The sequence below is a fragment of the Pelophylax lessonae genome, assembly GCF_965119305.1.
Source record: "Pelophylax lessonae genome assembly, chromosome: 6".
NCBI lineage: Eukaryota > Metazoa > Chordata > Amphibia > Anura > Ranidae > Pelophylax > Pelophylax lessonae.
The window spans coordinates 244,762,390-244,781,602 of record NC_138773.1 but is presented as its reverse complement, the minus strand read 5'-3'; positions in this window follow the sequence as shown (position 1 = coordinate 244,781,602).

Below are 19,213 nucleotides of genomic sequence, written 5' to 3'. Positions count from 1 at the left end.
ATTATTATTATTGTTGTTGTTGCAAGGTCCAAAATATCATAAGTAGATAGGACTTTTAGGCCTCATTCATACAGCCTTAAAAAATCTAAATGTAGCTGCATTGTTTTCAATTATTATTATTATTATTATACAGGATTTATATAGCGCCATCAGTTTGCGCAGCGCTTTACAATGTGAGGGAAAACAATACAGTTACAATACAATTCAAAACAGGAGGAACTAGAGGGCCCTGCTCGTTAGAGCTTACAATCTAGAAATGGAGACATTCACATAGGTGCTTAAACATGCATTGCGATCAGATCTGTAACACAAAAACCAAAAATCTGCATCTGAGGACATGCATATAAACATATGCCATTGAAAAAAAAAAAAACAGGACTATTTTTAAGCATTTAAAATCTGATCGATTTACTGATCATTTACGCAGGAACTTTTGTTCCTTGCCTAATGATCAGTAAAATTGTTACAGCAATGTGAATGAGGCCTTAATTAAGATCACACAAATAATATACAAATATAAAAAAATATGAATACAGGGTAAAATATTTATATACATGAAAAAATATTAGCTACAGCATATGTAAAGAATAAACTTGTGATATAATCTTACATATGTCCTCATATACATGTATCCTATTACTGCCACTGTCCCCTCCAATTGCCAAGTAATCAGATTATCCTATAGAAATACAGTAAATATACTATGCTATCCATTAGCCTTATTATACAGTTGGAACAGGATTGCCCCCTTGACAAGTCCAATTTTGTGATGTGGTGCTTCGATGTTTAGTGTTAGCCCCTTATGCATTCTTTTTTCTCTATGGCTATTGCAATATAATGAAGCCCAGACTGTCGTTCTGGCATCTGTGGCAGATCCTGAAAGGGTTGATGCTATTGATTAACTAAGAGCAGAGGCTGTTCAGTTAGTAAGTTGCATATTCACTTTTTAAAGCGTATGCTCACATAGTTAATAATAAAAGTAAATAAAGGTGAGGCTGTGTTCATGCTGAATGCCCAATCACGTGCAATGGAAATTAAAATAAACTTTTTGCTTGTATATGGTTGGATGATTGAAGTGAACGCAGCTTCGTCTATTTCACTAAATGAACATTCACTTTGCAATGTACACATATACTTTACATAGTAAAAATGCTTTTTCTTAATCACCCCATTTGGATATTTGAGTACCTGTATGCTGATATTGCAGACTGTACATATTTTCTATATAGGATAGATATAAGTTGCGCTAAAACATCCACAAAGATCGAGAAACAATCTGTGAGTGAAGTGGTAAAAAAATCCTTGATGTGATGAAAACCACTCTCCGTCACCATAGGTAGGCACTAATAACACCGCCACCACCACCACCACCAAAGGCTGAAATGGTCTCTTACTAGCTCACATTGACCCCACTACTGGAGATCAGTAACACTTGAGGCTTAATACCCAACTGGGGCCTTTAAGAGATCAGGGGTCCTCCTACGTCTCCACACATTGATAACCCAACGATATCATCATAGGTAAACCCTTATCCACAGAAGGTTCAAAATCTTGTCAGGTTATTTGATATTTTAAAATGATTTTCAGATTCCATCTCTTCCTGTAGATTGTCTCTCAGCACTCACTTCCGGTAAGCCATCTCCAAGAAGCGAGGAAGTGAAGCCTTCTGGGAGATGGCTTACAGGAAGTGAATGCTGAGAGACAATCTACAGGAAGAGATGGAATCTGAAAATCATTTTAAAATATCAAATAACCTGACAAGATTTTAAACCTATTGTTGGGTTATCGATGTGTGGAGACGTAGGAGGACCCTGGATCTCTTAAAGGCCCCGGCTGGATATTAAAGAGGTTGTAAACCCATGAAACGTTTTTTTTTTTTTGCTGCAACCTGAAAGAGAAACCCATAATGAGCTTGTATGCATCGCATACTAGTTCTTTATGAAATACTTACCTAAGAACGAGCCCCCGCCATGCCGCCCGCTCACCTGTATGACGGGCGACATGTCCAGTCTCCCGTCTTCCGGGATCGCGGCATCCGGCCATCTGATTGGCCGGAGCCGCGGTGACGTCACTCGCGTGCGCGGGAGCCGACGGTCACGGCACGGGGCTCTGAAGAAATGACACCAGCAGCCGTTCCTTCAGAGCGCATGCGCCAGTGATGTCACTGGCTGCATGTAAGGAAAATATCTCCTAAACAGTGCATGTTTAGGAGATATTTACAGTACCTATAGGTAAGCCTTAATATAGTCTTACCTATAGGTAAAAGTGTCAGAGGAGGGTTTACGTCCTCTTTAAGCCTCCAGTGTTACTGACCTCTGGTAACGGGGTCAATGTGAGCTGGTAAGAGACCATTTCAGCCTTTAGTGGTGGCGGTGGTGTTATTAGTTATTACCTATGGTGGTTTTCATTACATCAAGGTTTTTTTTGCCACTTCACTCATGGATTGTTTCTCGATCTTTATGGACACTCTCTATTTTTAGCGCAACTTATATCTTTCTTATTTTTGTATTGTGTATATCTCACAAATTAGTTGCTGCTCACTTTGTTTTATTTATTTGTATTAACACTAGCGCAGTATTTTTCTTCTTTTTAATATTTTCTATTTAGACCTCAATGCAGTGTTATCACTGGTGCCAGTTTATACACAATATAACTCTATCAGAACTAAATTGTATTCTTACATTAGTAATAATATATAATAATAATATTATACTAGTCTATAGCAGCCATTCTCAACCAGGGTTCCTCTAGAGGTTGGGAGGGGTTCCTTAAGCTGTGCCGGATTGACCTTCCGTCTGATGGCTCCTAAATAGCTCCAGGACCAATGCCATTTGTCAAAGCTGGCAGCATGACACCAATTATGTTTTTAGGTGATCTGAAAGGGTGGCATTCTTTCTACTGACCACTAATGTTAGAGACATGGGGGCACTGAACCCTGATGAACTTGGTTTAGTAAGATTGGGTTTCCTGAGGCCTGAAACTTATGTTAGGGGTTGCTCCAGAGTGAATAAGTTGAGAAAGGTTGCTGTATAGTATCAAACCTAAAAGTTATATAACAACTTTTTTTTCAAAAATGCTATATGAAAAAGTGGATTTGCTACTTACATCTAGGCAGACCAACAGAGCATCAGTGCCACCCTACCTGGCAAAATTATTAAGAGTTTGCTTCCTTTACTTTCTCAGCGTAATCTAACTGCAGTTAGCATAGCAATCAATGAACAAAATAAACGAGGAAGCAAAGGAAGGCCAAAGAAAAACTCTACATTTTAGCCTGGGTCTACGCTAGCAGGAGGGAGAGAGGTCTAAGTAATAAGAGATAATTTGCACAGCAGTAGTTAGGCATTAGGAATGATTTAGATAATCTTTTCCAAACACCCAAAAAGCCTAGCAATGGAATGGCTGCACAGCTCGGCAGATAAGCTTTAGTGATTTACAGCTCATGACTGGGAAGTATTGGAGGAAATTATAGACATGAGGCTGATATTCAGACTATTCAGAATGCCCAGCGAGCCTCTGGAATGACTGCAATGAGAATTCTTAAGATGCTTTGGATCATCACAGGGGCTGCATCATAAATAAAGGTTCACCTACATGGTTTAGAGTGGTTAAATAACTATTAATTAGAATGCAAATGACTAAAGTAGGGCTAATTCAAATGAGTAAAGTGCAGTAACTCAAAGCAACCTAATTAAAATCTTCTCTTTTTGCTTTGATTGCTCTGAACCGAATCCCAGTAAATGTTTTTGGTTGCTAAGGGCTCTTGCCCATTGTATTGTCATCCTAGCTCAGCCTTTTCTTATGGGCCACAGCAGAAATATGGAGACCCTGCGTAATTGCCAATGGGTATTGTCGGAGGCAAGCTACTTATCTAATAAATAAAACTCACATACACTTCCTTTGGATAAGCCACGGCTTAATTATTGGTTTAAACAAAATTATAATCAAACCATTTAAACAAATTATTGAATCATTAATCTCAAATTATTGAAAATTCACAACATGGCCCAGCCACTATGGCTCGAGCCTACCATCTTTAAAATTTCAACACGAATATCAATTATTCCCCTCTCCTCTTCTTTATTTCTATTGAAAAGGGGGGGTCCAACACATAAAAAGCCGCGACGAGGGATGGGGGGACGGGGAGTTATCCTGGGAATTCTTTTCCTTGACTGCCAAAAATTGCGACAAAACTGCCTCTTTTATAGACAAATCTCTATGTTCCAGAATTTTCCACGGGTCAGGTGACCCAGTGGACCAATCCTGGGACACCTTTTCCAGAACTCTGGAACATTTCTAGCCCACTAGACTTCACTGACCAATCAGCAAACAGTTACCTCATAAATCTTACCTGGCAGCTTAAAACTACTGCCTCCACAATCCCATGAGGAAAAGGGGGGCCGGAAGTTATTTTCCCCCCTTTTTCCCTAACATTCTACCCAAAAAAGTCCTGCTTTATTGTGTTTAGGTTTGGCTTTGCCAGGTAAGTTAAACACTCATGGGAATAAAGCTAATTATTATAAATTTTCAGTCATATATTTAAGAATAACTAAATCTACGAACATGCATTGTTTCCTTTATTAATACTGGGTGATCTTGCCAACAATAAACTTCCTGTCCACGGGTGACAACGTTCATTCACCATATCTATGGAGGAGCAATGTTGTCACCCGAGGCTGATCTCCTGATTTAAACTACACAACGCTTTCCCTTCCTATTATTTTCTTTTGTTTTCATAATACAAGGGAAAGATGTTCTGTAGTCCACAGAAAAGAACTGGGAAGGCTGATATTGTTGTTTGAGATTTCTGTTCAATGGACAGGAAGTTACAAGGACACAAGGTTTCTGGCAGGGTCAATAGGAATTTGTATGTACTTGCAGAAAATGTACCTAGCCTGAAAATATCTAAGGACATCTAAGGACTAGTAAGTTGCAATATATTGCATTTATGTTCTTGGGTTTAGATATCCTTTAAGAAAATGACATTATGAAGAAAACTTGTTTGGTGTTGAAATATAAAAAGTAAATTGATTTAGCTGTGCTTTTACTGAATGGCTTCATTATAATTTACTAGCCTGTACTGTCTGTCTAGAAACATTTCCTGTTTATGAATAACGGGACCATTATGAAGTTGGCTGGGTGATCCTTGAATAATTAGAGAGCACGTCTTAAAGAAGGCCCTTTTGGTAGCTTAGAAAAACCCCACAGCAACCAATCAGTAATCATTTTTTTAGAAGTTTAGTGTAGTCAGGTACAGGGCTAACCTGCAACTAAAATATATGAATCACATTGACCAAAGACTGTGCACAGAACTTGGTAACCTTGGTAAAGGAGTCATGTTCACCTAAGGACCACCTGGATTTTGGTACCATTGTTGTCTGATGGATGTCCATAGATTGCAGTGGGCTTGATTTACTAAAACTAGAGAGTGCAAAATCTGGTGCAGCTGTGCAAGGTAGGAAATCAGCTTCCAGGGTTTTTTTTTTTTTTTGTCAAAGCTTAATTGAACAAGCTGAAGTTAGAAGCTGATTGACTACCATGCACAGCTGCAACAGATTTTGCACTCCCTGGTTTTGGTAAATCAACCCCAGCGAGTTTTATAAAACACATGTAAATTCCTACAGGTCCATGAATTATAACATACAAACCACAATGCCAGGTTGCTTAGTCCAGGCTTGGCTGATACATGGGCATATCTTTGATAATGATGTTATAGGAGCCATCACTGTTTTTCCCTGTCTTGATTGGCAGCCTCAGAGATGGACTATGAACAAGGGGTATCAATTACCCAATAGTTCCCAACATGTTGTAAAATCTCTACAACAGGCAACATATTCTTCCAAAAAATACACTTTATTATATGTTAAAGTAGAAGACTGGGAAACATTTTTTTTCATTATATCTGGTTAAAGTGTACCTAAAAAATGTAAATGTTCTTTCCATTTTAGAGGGATTACAACCTTTGTCATGTTTTAACTGTTATTTGTGTCTCCAGTGCTGAAATTTACTCTTAAATTGTATTCTGGTGACACCAGACAGGACATTTAAGGGAAGACACAGAAAAGAGGTTGTCACGCTTCCATTCTATTCTCCTTTCCAATGGGGGCACAGGTAGTTATATAACCTGACAGAGGTTCAATCTTTACCCCATTTTTTTCAAAATTAAAAAATAATTTAGGGCTTTACATTATGGCATAGCCCTCGCCTAAACAATGATATCACTTCAAATTATCCTAGTGCAGGTGACCTAAAAACTATTTGCTTTATCTATTATTTTATTATTTTGCTTGGCCATATATTACATATTTAGAAGTATATTCTGACTTTTCTTTTTTCTGGGACTAAAATAGTGAAATTGATGGTCATGGATGCTTCTAAAAAAAAACAAAACCCCCCCCCCAAATTTTCCTCTCTTTAGGCTTTCTACAGTAGTAACAAAAGTGGAAGTTACTAAGATCATATGACCATGTACAAGTGGCAGCTAATAAAATAAAATAGTAAATATACACTATCCACATCCTTCCATCTGTACATTGGACGGTTGCAGTTGATAGTGAGAGCAGATTCAGAGGATGTTAGAACATTACGATATGGCGGTAAGCATCCATCAACTGGAAGCTGATTTTTTTAAGTAGCATACTTCAACATTATGGATCAATATCCGAGCACCCACTTTTAGCTCAGAAAATTATGTAAAGTAGAAGTATAATCAGGGAACAAATCAATAGATAAAATATATAATATCAGGTTAAATGTACTTTCCCCCCCTCAAATTTAAGGATTCATCTGCTTTGTTGCAGTGTTTTTCCTTTCCCTAATTTTTATTTTTTTTATTCATTTGCAATGTGCACAGACAAATACTGATACCTGGGCCCATACTATTCAATACTGGTGCATTAGCATTTTTTAACCACTTAAGCCCTGGAGGATTTGGCTGCTCAAAGACCAGGGCCTATTTTGCGATTCGGCACTGCGTGACTTTAACAGACAATAGCGCGGTCGTGCGACGTTGTACCCAAATGAAATTGACGTCCTTTTTATCCCACAAACAGAGCTTTCGTTTGGTGGTATTTGATTACCTATGCGATTTTTATTTTTTGCGCTATAAACAAAAAAATAGTGACAATTTTGAAAAAATAACAATATTTTTCACATTTTTTTTATATGAAATTACCCCCCCAAAAAAATGTAAAAATCAAACTTTTTTAACATTTTAAGCCAATTTGTTTTCTGCTACATATTTTTGGTGAAAAAAATCACAATAAGCGTATTTTGATTGGTTTGCCCAAAAGTTATTGCGTTTACTAACTACGGGAAAGATTTATGTCATTTTTATTGTTTTTTTTTTTAACTAGCAATGGCGGCGATCTGCGATTGTTTTTGCGGGACTGCGACTTTGCGGCGGAGAGATCGGACCCTTGACTGACATTTTTGACACTTTTGGGGGTACCAGTGACATTACTACAGTAATCAGTGCTATACATATGCACTGTTACTGTAAAAATGACACTGGCAGGGAAGGGGTTAACTTTATTAGAGATCCAGGGGTTAAGTGTGTCCCTAGGGGCGTGTTTCTAATTGTAAAGGGGTGTGGCTAGTAATGTAACCACAGAGACATACGATCCTACATAGCAGAATCGTATGATCTCTGCAGTTACACCAGGGAGAATGACAGGCGGCTTTGTTTACATCAGCCGCCTGCCTTTCTCCCTCTCCAGCGGGAGATCGCGAGTGACCGGCGGACATCGGAGCCGCCGGTCACTCGCGTGGGGACGGCAGTGAACGAGCGGGTGCGGGAGCATGCACCTGGCAGCGCGGGCTTGCCCCCCTATTGGCTCGCGGGCGAGTGACGTACCAATACAGGGGGGGCTGACCGCCGCAGTATATGTACTTCCAGCGGTCGGCAAGTGGGTAAAAAACTATACGTTATATGGACCTGAATGCAGCGTTATATATATGCCCATGTGCAAGAGCTCTAAGTTTAAAATATTAGACTAGTCAATTGCTCAGCTCAGCCTCCTCCCTCCTTGCATATCATAGCCCTCTCAGGTTTCTCTTTTTAAATTACTCTCTGTGCTGGCCCAGCTCCTCTGCTTGTCCCCTCATCTCCCTACATAACCTTTTATGTAGCTGCCAGGGGTGGAGGGAAGTGAATTTTAGAGAGGGCCACTGGAGTAAAGGCTCGTACATACTATAGGAAAATCTGGCGAGAATTTTCGTCCAAAGAACTTTCAAACGATTTTTGTATAGTGTGTACACAAATTTGTACAGCCGATTCTGATCTTCTGAACAAAAGTTTCTGAAGCGCCAAGCGCCAAGATTTTTTTAGTACGGGAACAGAACGAACGATTTTTGCTTAATATGTACCGTTTTGGTACGATTTTCGTACGTAAAAAAAAAAGAAAGACTGCGCATGATCAGAAACAGTAAATAACAACAACAACAAAAAAAAGCCTTTGTCAAATGAGGATTTTGGTATGAATTTTTTTTCATCGGTTCTGATTTGCTGTGAGACTAGGAAAGTCGGACGAACGTTAGCCCAATTTTCTTATAGTGTGTACCCCACTTAACAGCTCTGAGTCTACTGAGGTTGTTAACATCACATCAAAGATGGTGGCATCCAACGGTCTCAGGGCTTTTGGATGTCTACACAAAGGAGGCTTTTTACAGGTAAGTAACATGCATTAAATACATGAAATGCACATCCAGTCTTACATGAAGATTATTGTTGAAATTATTGGTGGCAACAGGGTCTCTTTAGGTAGGGGTTGGTTAACCACTTAAGCCCCGGAAGATTTTACCCCCTTCCTGACCAGGGGTTTTTTTGCGATTCGGCACTGCGTGACTTTAACGGACAATTGCGCGGGCGTGCGACGATGTACCTAAACAAATTGGACGTCCTTTTTTTTCCCACAAACAGAGCTTTCTTTTGGTGGTATTTGATCACCTGTGCGATTTTTACTTTTTGCGCTATAAACAAAAAAAGAGCGTCAATTTTGCAAAAATAACAATATTTTTCAAATTTTTTTATATGAAATTCCCAAAAAAAAAAAATGAAAAAAATCAAAATTTTTTAACATTTTAGGCCAATTTGTTTTATGCTACATATGTTTGGTAAAAAAAAATCGCAAAAAGCATATTTTGATTGGTTTGCGCAAAAGTTATCGCGTTTACTAACAAAGGGAAAGATTTTTGTCATTTTTTTTTAACGCGTAATGGCGGCGATCTGCGATTTTTTTTGCGGTACCGCGACATTGTGGCAGACAGATCGGACCCTTGACTGACATTTTTGACACTTTTGGGGTTACCAGTGACATTACTACAGTAATCAGTGCTATATATATGCACTGTTACTGCAAAATGACACTGGCAGGGAAGGGGTTAACTTTATTGAGGAAGGAGGGGTTAAGTGTGTCCCTAGGGGCGTGCTTCTAACTGTGATTGGACATGGCTACTGGTGTAGGAACAGGGATCAACGGTCCTACATAGTAGAACCGTATGATCACTATTCCTACACAGGGGAGAATGACAGGCCGCCTGCCTTTCTCCCTCTCGACCGACGATCGCCAAGTGACCGGCGGACATCGGGTCCGCCGGTCACACGCACGGACTTTCTAGGGAACGAGTCGGGGCGGGCGCGCGCTCACCCACTATTGGCTCACAAACTAGTGACAGGCAAGTGACGTACTGGTACGTCACTTTGCCTGGCCGGGGCTGACCGCCGCAGTATATGTACTTGCGGCGGTCGGCAACCGGTTAACCGCCTTAGCGGTATCCCCGAGCGTGACTCGGGGTAGGAATTTTCTGCTATTAGCGGTATCCCCGAGTCACGCTCGGGGTCAATGGGCAGAGCGTGCAGACAGCGCAGCGGAGCTTCTCTTACCTTATCCTGGCGATCCAGCGATGAGCTCTCATTGCTGTGACCGCCAGTGAGATCTCCGCCGCTCGTCTGTCGGTAGGAGGACTTCCTAGTTCCGTTCCCTGCAGCAGCAATGCTGCATGGGAGCGGAACTAGGGAGGGAAAGTCAAAAAAAAAAAAAACGTTGCACAAAACACATAACACATTTTATATTATATATATGCATATATATATATATATGCATATATATATATATATATATATATATATATATATATATATACATATATATATATATGCATATACATATATATATATATATATATATATGCATATATGCATATGTATATATGTATATATATATATATATATATATATATATATATACCTATATACACACACACATATATATAGATAAAATTATATTATTGATTCGATTATAATTCATGCGTTATATATATATATATATATATATATATATATATATATATATATACACACACATATATATATATATATATATATATCTATATATCTATATACACACATATATATATATATATATATATATATACACACATATATATAATATATAACGCACGAATTATAATCTAATCAATAATATAATTTTATTATATATATTATATATTAAATAATAAAATAATATTATTGATTCGATTATAATTCACTTGTTTGTGTTTCAAATTTATCACATCTGGGATGTCTACTAGAGACTTGTTTTGGTCAGGTTTAAGTCAGTAATTACTAAGAATTGTAGGCCTATAATACATAACGCCAAATTTCCATGAAAAGAATTGTACCGCTTTTGGAACAGAATTCCTGACAGAATCATACCGCCAGGGAGGTTAAGAGATTGATATTCATTTCTCCATCTTTTGTTTCTTTACAGTTGTTCTTTATTGGATTAATAAATCTTAAAGCTTCGTGCACAAAAAAGTTAATTTTACTATATTCCTCAATAGCCACAAAGGATATAAATTTTGCCTGCAAAATTAGCAGTGACATCATCACTTTGCTGTACATAGCCTGTGCAGAGAGCAGGGCTGTGGGAGGGACAGAGCAGGCTCCGCCCACTATAAGCTGCATGCAGAAAACTACAGGAGGGGGCGGAGACAAGACCAGTCACACTACAGAAGGAGAAGAAGGTTTGCACTGGATTACTGCACAGATCTGGAAGAAATACATAAAGCACACCAAAATGAATGTGAGAATACACATCTCTTGTATTTAGACAATATTCGTTTATTCCCAAGTTCTGCTTAAAACACCGGTCAGTTTATATAAAAGCGTCACTAATAGGCTACAGATGTAAGCTGCAGGAATCCATGAAAAGTAACAATATTTAAGACAATAAATGGGGGTCCGACATTGCAGAAATTCGCTCCTCAGCCTCATCCTATCCTGAAATGGCTGATGTTATAAAAAGGTTTTGTACACTGGAACCAAAACTCTGCTTTATGGAGTACTATGGATCTCTTCTCTTCACAAATATTTATTCATCATGTTTTCTAAGAAAAGACAGATAGAGCTCTATCCTATGAAAATCATTTTATTCATACAAAAAAACATAAAGTCATAAAATAATATATGTGTTGTTTTTTGTAATAATAACCTGATTTTTTTTTTTTTTTGCTCTTGTTCTAATGTTTTTCTTAGGACAAATATAGACAATGAATAAATGTATGTGTATTGTGCTGTAGTAGTTCATAAAGCAGGGCTTTGGTTGCTGTAAATTATTGTTTACTCTGGACCTTGTACAGATGTTGAGGGGCCCTAAAATAAATAAATATATATGTATATATATATATATATATATATATATATATATATATATATATATATGGTTATTTATTTCTTTTTTTGCCAGCAAGGCAATTCTATGGATAAGGAAGAAAGGGTTCATGCAAGAAGTGTGTTAAACACATGTTGTGTTGCCATACATTGATATACGTTGATTTATTGTGCTGCACTAAGAATTTTATTTAAAGCTCAACTCCAGTCAAATCCTTTTTTTCTTGCTTTGAATGGAGCAGAGAAGGGTCTAGAGCCTCTGTTTTTTTTATTTCTGTGTTTCTACTTGGGAGATCTGCTCTGTCAGGAGAGAAAGTTAGGGTCCGCCCGGCAGACTCCGCTTTGCTTAGCGGGTTCGATCTGCTGATCCCCACTGAGCGGACAGATGACAGGTCTGTCTCCGCTTACTTTGCAGAGACGGAGCTGTCAGATCCCCGCTCTCCTCTATGGGAGATCAGATGAAAAAGGATCACCTGTTTGTTTTCATACGATCCTATCCAATCCGATCCTCCAGACGGATGGTAAATAGGGTTTCCGTCTGTCCTTGATTTCACGGATAGGATCAGATCGGAGAGCAGCGGGTGTCAGTGGAGAGGTCTCCGCTGACATTTACCCCTCCATAGGGGTGCATAGAGCATCCGTACAGGTCCGCCTGAAAAAACTGACAAGCGGACCTGATCGGAAAGAGCGTGTGAAAGGGGCCTTACGGTGTAACTCTACAATAAAGACACAGGCAAAAACACATTTTTAGAAGAACAAGGGGAATGGGGGGACCAGTGGGTGTGCTAGGGGTGGAATCTTGTAATTATAGCATATTGTTTTTTTTAGATAGATTAAGGAATACATTAAGGTTGCAAATATCCCTAGGCACAAGGTAAGAGGTCATTCACACTAGCAGATGGGGGGAGGGGGGTATAACCCCACTATTGAACTGCGCTTTTACCAACCCCCAACTGTTACTCCCCTTTACCTGCAGAGGCAGTGGCTTGGGGATGTACGCACATAGCGGGGACAGTGGCTTAGTGCTTAGCACTCCCACCTAGCATCACTTGGATCGACAGTTCAAATCCCAACCATGCCACTACCTGCCTGGAGTTTGCATGCTCTCACTGTGCCTGTGTGGGTTTCTTTCCACACTCCACAGACATGCTGGTAGGTAAATTGGTTATGTATGAATGTGAGTTAGGGAAATTACTTGAGGGCAGGGACTGATGTGAATGTACAATATATATGTAAAGCACTGCCTAAATTGACGGTGCTATATAAGTACCTGTAATAAATAAATAATAAAATAGCACCTGTTGAGTGCAACCCATTCAAGTAATTAGGGATTTTCTGCAAGTGCCCACAACCAGATGCAATGCATATGGGATGAAGGGATTAAAGCAAATGGCAACCCGAATGTGGATTGCTCTTCAGAGACCAAAGCTAGTGGGAATGGACCCTAAATGTGCTCCTCAGACTTCAATACTATGTAGAAAGTTAACTTCAATGCTGTCTGCACCTTTGGGTCCTGGTGACATTTCTTGTATCATGGGCATAGGTGTGCACAGCCTATTGCATTAGGGTGTGCACCCCAAATTTATTAAAACATGGATGGTGTTAGTAGGGCAAAGGTTGGTGTCAGTGGGGCAGTGGACGGTGTCAGTAGTTTTTTATTTTTATTACTTGATTTTTTAAATTATTTTTTGCTATTTTTTTTTTTTAGGAGCCCCCTTGGAAGGCTTTTGGTAAAATATCAGCAGGGGGAATCTGCACCATATGGGGTGATTAGGGTGTGCCCAGGCACACCTGGCACACCCCCTGCACACACCTATGATCATGGGGACAGCATGATGATGATTGACATCGTGGGGACAAGAAGCAAAGCAAAGAAAACATGACAGAAATTTAAACTCTTTCCTATCCAATTTAAAAAAAAATATCTTGAGTTAGGCTTTAATTAATTTAAATGGCAAAATGTCAACCAGCACATCGGAAATTTTGCATATTGGACTTTTGCACAATAACATGCAGTGCAGCACATTGCTACCTCCAGGTCTCACTGAAAAGAACGTATTTTGTTCTTATTCGTGCATTATACAGCTTTTGAAAACGGAGATAATTGTTGGCAATGCATCTGTTGTGAACAAGGCTGTAATGGAAACACTGTGGGTTCTAATGTGACCGAGATTTTCCTAACCGATCCTATAATAAATATACCTGTTATGACTGATATACAGAATAATCAGGAGACACATTTTTCTGGGCAATTATCTCAATCGTGTTCATTACGGAGGGCTTGAGAAAACAGCGCCTAATTAGCCATGGGCACGGAGGAGCTGGATTGTAAGCTTTTGTGTGGATGTGTTTGTTTAGCAGAGCAATTACACAACTATCCCAGAAGTGGAGAGAATTAAACAATGGGGGTAAAATTCTAAAATGTGCTAGTGATTTATAAAAAGACTAAAGTATTATCATGTGTAATTTACCTGAAAACATCCCCCAATTAATTATTTGCCGTGAAATGAAAAAAAAGAGGATGTAATGTAAATGATTACTATTTTCTATAAAAAAAAAAAAAAAAGAATTTTCAAATATTAATACAATAAAAATGTATAAATGTGGGTCCTACTTCCTTTAATAGTTTTGCATTTATATAATAACTTTACGGTATATAAGGGTCTGGCTGATTCTTGTTCAAACAAAAGGTCTTACAGGTCGAATCCGGCCCACCAGGCCACTTCATATGTCCTTTGCACCTCTCCTGCAGCCGCTACACCTCCTTCATCTCTGCCCCACCTTGTCTCAACAGTTGGCAGCAGAGAGGAGGACAGAAATCCTCCACCCGATCCTACACTTCTCTGTGCAGCCAGAGAAGCTTGTCTATGCCCCCCCCCCCCCATTTCAGCAGTTGACAGCAGAGAGGAGGACAGAACTCCTTCAACAGATCCTGCAGCTCTATGTGCAGCCGCAGCACCCTCTTGTCTCCACCTCCCCTTGTCTCAGCATTGAGCATACTACAACAGCTGACTCCAGCCCCTGACCCTGCACCTTCTGCTTCCCAACTCTGCTCCCAGCTTCTTCCTGGCAGCCACACAAGGTAAGGGGTGCACTGTAATGTAAGGAAGGGTGGGGGAGTCTTGACTTCTGATGGAGGGGGGCTCTTGACATCTGATGTAAGGAGGTTGAGGTGCTCTGGTCATCTAGTCTTACAAATACAACATGCCCTTTGAGGGCAACCATAATGCTGATGCAGCCCGCTTAACAATCCTACCTTAGGTGCAGGTCTTTTTTTCAGGTCCCTTGATTTTTTATTACAGGTGTTTATATAGCGCCAACAATTTACACAGTGCTTTATATACTGTGCATTCACATCAGTCCCTGCCCTCAACAAGCTTACATGCATACATAGACTCATACTGGGGCCAAGTAGGGCCTGAGCTATATGGTAATAACTACCAACATCAAAAATATAATGTATTGTAGCTTACCAATCCTTGGATTTGGTGGCTGCATTTGTTTTCTTTTTAAAGGCTTTTTCCATTATTTTCACCTGGTGATCTGACCAGTAACATTGCCTGTCTAAGGGTCCTTTCACACGAATGATCCGATCAGATCCGCCTGTCACTTTTTTAGGCGGACCTGATCGGATGCTCAATGCATCCCTATGGGGCAGCGGATGTCAGCGGAGATATCTCGACTGACACCCGCTGCTTTCCGATTCCGATCCTATCTGTGAAATCCGAACGGATGGAAACCCTATTTTCCATCAGTCCAGCGGATCGGATGGGATCGGATGAGAACGGACAGGCAGTCCGTTCTCATCCGATTCCCCCATAGAGGACAGCGGGGATCTGACTGCTCCGTCTCCGCACACAGAGCAGAGACGGAGATGTCACCTGCCTGCTCAGCGGGGATCGATCCGCGCTGAGCAGAGAACGGACTGCGCCGGACGGTGCTTCATGTGAACGGACCCTTAGGGTGTCCCCACTTCGGATGAAGGAGCAGTGGAGAAACCTTAGGACAGTAGCATTGTCAGTCTGGGGAGATGGTATTGGCAAAGTGGTATTAAACCCAAAGCCAAAAATTATTATTATTATATAGTCTTTCTATAGTGCCAACAGTTCACACAGTGCTTTACAGTACGATTGCAATACAGTTTAACCTTCCTAGTGGTATTCCCAAGCGTGACTCAGGGTTAGATTTTTGAGCCAAAAGCGGTAACCCCGAGCCATACTCGGGGTAGCGCTAGGAAGATCGCTGGATGCTGGAAGAGGTTTTACTTACCTTTTCTCCGGGATCCAGCGAAGAATGCGGGCGGTGTGCGGCGGCGGAGCTTCCTCCCGATCGTCTGCGAGCCCTGGCTTCCGTCTCCGGTGACGTGACGTTCGCAGGGGGGTGGAACCGGCGGCAAATTCAAATGTAAAACACACCAAACACACTGATACCATTCAAAATAAAAAAAAATTCACATTACATTGTCTCCCAGTGCCCTTTGCTGCAGTTTTACTGTACTTTTTATGTAAATATATATATATATACGTAATTCTTGTGAATGAGCAGCCCAAGCCAACTGTATACATTATATATATATATATATATATATATATATATATATATATATATAATATATATATATATATATATATATATATATATATATATATATAATATATGTATACATAATATATGTGTACATATATATATATATATATATATATATATATATATATAATATATATAATAAATGTATACAGTTGGTTTTGGCTGCTCATTCACAAGAATTACATGCAAAATAATGGTACCGCTTTCAGCACCTAAAATCCAGAAGAATCATACCGCCAGGGAGGTCAATACAGAAGGAGTAGTAGAGCCCTTCTCATGGAGCTCACAATTTAAAGGAAGGGGGAGGTGGTACAAAAGGCAGTGGCTGCAGAGGGGGATCTGATGGAGGTGACTCAACTCAAGTACAGTTCTTAGGTGGAGGTGGGGTAGGTTCAGTGTTGAGGGTAACGAGTTACAAAGTAACGGATTACAGTAACTACATTACTTTATTTGGTAAGGAAGTAACGTAACTAGTTACAATACTAATATTGGTAACTACACTACTTTACTAGGCTATAGGAACGTGCTTTCCTGCGTTACCCAAGCCGTGCGATACAATCATTATTTCGAAGAATAGAGAGGGATGACGTTTATGACTTTTTGTTGCACTTTATGTTTAAGGCCCCTTTCACACTTGTGCGACTTGTCATGTGATTTGGGACTGCAAAATCGCATGACAAGTCGTTCTCCATTATTTCCAATGAGCCCCATTCATATCAGTGCGACTTGAAGTCGCACCGACTTCAAAATAGTCCCTGCACTACTTTGGTACGATTTTGAGGCCAAAGACATTCAAGCCCAGTCAAAATCGCGGCAAAAATTTGCAGCAAAATCGCGGTAAATCGCGCGACTTTGAAGTCGCACAAGTGTGAAAGGGGCCTTATTCTGTTTTTTCAGGTTTTGTTCTCATGTTTCCCAAAGCCTGTGTCTATACAATAAACTCTATGCAGAAAGAGTGTCATGTATCTTCTTCTACACGGTCAATGAAGAAAGAGGAAAGTAAAGTAATAAGTAGTGAAGTTACTTTTCAAATGCAGTAACTAGTAAAGTAATCTCGTTACAATTTACAGAAGTAACTAGTAACTAGTTACATTTTTTGAGTAACTACCCCAACACTGGGTAAGTTTCCCTGAAAAAGTGAGATTTCAGAGAGCACAGGGTGGGAGCTGACCGGACATACTGAGGCAGGAGGTTCCAGAGGATAGGAGAGGCTCTGGAGAAGTCCTGGAGGCGAGTATGGGAGGAGGTAACAAGGGAGCTAAAGAGCAGGAGGTCCTGGGAGGAGCGGAGAGGATGACTTGGCCGATATCGGCAGATACGTTTGGTGATGTAGCTGGGGGCAATGTTGTGGATGGCCTTGTATGTTGTGCTTAGTATTCTGAATTTTATACGATGGGGTAGGGATTGGCAGAGAAGGGCAGCAGTCACGGATCAGTTAGTAAGGTGTATTAGTCTAGTGGCAGCATTCATAGTAGACTGAAGGGGGAAAAGTCTGTGTAAAGGTAGACCAGTGAGGACGGAGTTGCAGTAGTCAAGGTGGGAAAAAACCAAGCAGTCAATAAGTTGTTTGTGGTGTCATTGGCTATGAAGGGGCGAGGTTGGGGAAGTTAAGGCAGCAAGATATATCCCGTGATTGGATGTGGAAGGAGAGGTCAGAGTGTAGGATTGCACCCAGCACCCTGGCACGTGTGGAGGGACCAATGGGTGTGCCATTGATCTCAATGGTAAAGTCATTAGGAAGGGATCGGGAGGAGGAAATAAAAATGTAATATATGGCAGCTTACCAATCAATATGGTGGCTGAATCTGTTTTTTTTTTTAGTTTTCATCTGATGATCTGGCCAGTAACTCACCTCCAGTTCTAGACTGCCCTTTGGATGAAGGAGCAACAAAGACACTTTGCAGAGCAGCATTATCAGTCTGCAGTGAGGGAAGTGCTGAATGACAGATTTAGATGAACTAACAAATTAAAGCCAAACTCCAGTTAATACTTTTCCTTTTGGATTAGAGGTTTTGCATAAATAAAAGCTGCCCCTGTCAATAATAAATGGTTTGTCCTAACCCCCTAACTGCTACATCTGCAGAACAGCTTGTTCTGTTGAAAGACAACAGACTTACTGGCTAGATCACAAGGTGAAAATAAAGGAAAGAAAGTCTAAAAAAATGAATGCAGCCACCACATCTAAAAACCGGGAAGCTGCATTATAATAAATACTTGCTTTTGGGTTTAAAACCACTTTAAACTAACAGATTTAGATGGACTTGGCTAACAGATTGAAGCTGGACTCCAGCTAACACTTTTTAAGCAGTTACAGAAAACTGTTTTTTTTTTCCTTTTGGGATAAAGGTTTTACATAAATGAAATTCTAAGCACTCCTGTCAGTGTTAAAAGGTTAGTTTTAACCCTCAAACTGCCACTTTTACTGGACAGCTTGGTTTGATAAAGTAAGTTGAAAAATAACAGACTTACTGGCAGGATCATAAGGTGAAAATAAAGGAAAAAAAGCCTATTAGGAAAACTAAGGCAGTCAGCACATCTTAGAATTGGTAAGCTGCAATATAAAGTAAAAAAATATTATATAATTATATATTATTAAATAATATAAAATAATTTTTTGTTTTTGGGTTTAATACTGTTTTTACCTACCAGCATGTTTTACAGTGTGGCTGGGGGGGGGGGGGGGTTGTTGTCCTATTAGGGCACAGATGTGCTTTTTATCCACTTACCGCCCGCCAGCAGTACATATACTGCGGTAGGTTGGCTCTGTCCCGCGAAACTACATAACTGTACGTCGCTTTGCGGGACCGCGAGTGGGGGCGCACGCATGCGCCCATTCGCCACAAGGGAAGCTGATCTGCACCCACATTCGCTCCCCGTGGACATAGAAAAGCGGTCTGCCATTGTAAACACGGCAGACCGCCGTTCTGTCAGCAATGAACACAGGGATCCGGTGTTCCT